Consider the following 1,440-nt stretch of genomic DNA (forward strand, 5'->3'; position numbering starts at 1 on the left):
AGGCGGAGGCGGCGCGGTGGCCGCGGCGCCTGCACCGGCGGCGGCGGCGCCCTCCGAAGCGTCTGGTGCTGCGGCGCGCGCGGGGCTGCTGCGCGTCGCAGCAGCAGACGCCGCCCTGCCATGCCCGCGGCAGCTGCAGCGCGCGCGGCGGCGCCTCGCGGGCGGGCGGCTGCGGCTCGTGACTGCGCAGTGGCTGGTCGACGTTACTGCCGACGCGGATGCGCGGGTGGCCGTGGCAGCGGGATTGCGGCCTGAGGGCGCATACGTGCCGCAAGTAGTTGGCTCGCGACGCCCGGGGCGCTCCAGCAGCAGCGGCGGGGACGACGGCGGTGGGCGACCGCTGCAGGCAGGGGCGGGCGGCGCGGCGCCAGAGGGCGACGGCAGCCGGCAGCCGTGGGGCCTGGACGTGGCGCTGTGGCCGTGGTCCCTTGTCGGGCTGGATGGCGCGCCGGGAGGGGACGCGGGGGCGACAGAAGGCACGTCGGCTTCCGATGGCGAGGGCAGCCGAGGGGCCGCCGACGGCGGCGGCGGCGGCGGCGGCGAGGGCGGCAGCAGGGGGGCGCGCGCGCGCGGGGCGGTTGGCAAGGCGGCGGCCGGGGGCGCGGCGGCGGCGCCCAAGAAGGCCGCGGCGCCGCGGCGGCGGGCGTTGAAGGTTTCAGCCCCGCAAGTTGAGGTCAAGGAGAAGCCCGGCGGCGGTGGAGCGCCGGCGGCGGCGGCGGCCGCGGCCGCGGCAGGAGGGGCGCGGGCCGCAGGGCTGGTTGCAGTGGGGGTGGTGAAGGAGGAGCAGCCGGAGGCCGGCGGGCGTGTGCCGCTGGCCGCTGCGCCACGCGCAAAGAGGGCCGTGGCGGGCGGCGGGGCCCACCGCGGCCGCCGGCGCGGCGGCGACGGCGGCAATGGCGATGGCGATGGCGGCAACGGCGGCGACGACGGCGGAATCCTGGGAATGTGGGAGGCTGGAGAGGAGGGCTTTGGTGCAGCCGGCCTGCCCCTGCACGCCAACGAACCTGGCAGTGCGGGCAAGCGCAGGCGCGCGAGCCCCGGCGCAAGGGGCAGGGCTGGGGGCAGCAAGCGGCGCGCGGCGCAGGCTGACGACTTCATAAGCCTGCTGGCGGGCGAGGAGAGCGGCGGAGACGCGGAGGGCGGGGCTGCCGCGGGGCTCGGCGCTGCTGCGGGTGCAGCGGCGCCGCTGTCGCCTTTGGCGTCCGCGGCCGAGTCGGCGCCGAAACGCCGGGTGCCGGGGGCAACGCAGCCTTTCCAGCCATTGGACAACGGCGCAGCAGCCGCCAGCGCTGGCGCGAGAGCCGGCGCGCGCGCGCCGTCTGAGAGCGGCGGCGCTGGAGCGTCGCAGGCGCCGCCGGGCGGCGCGGCGGCCCCAGCTGCGGGCGCACGCAAGCGGATGGGCTACCTCGCACGCATCAAGGCAAAGCTGGCGGCAGAGGC

The sequence above is a fragment of the Monoraphidium neglectum genome (genome assembly GCF_000611645.1).
Source record: "Monoraphidium neglectum strain SAG 48.87 unplaced genomic scaffold scaffold00761, whole genome shotgun sequence".
NCBI classification, from domain to species: Eukaryota; Viridiplantae; Chlorophyta; class Chlorophyceae; order Sphaeropleales; family Selenastraceae; genus Monoraphidium; species Monoraphidium neglectum.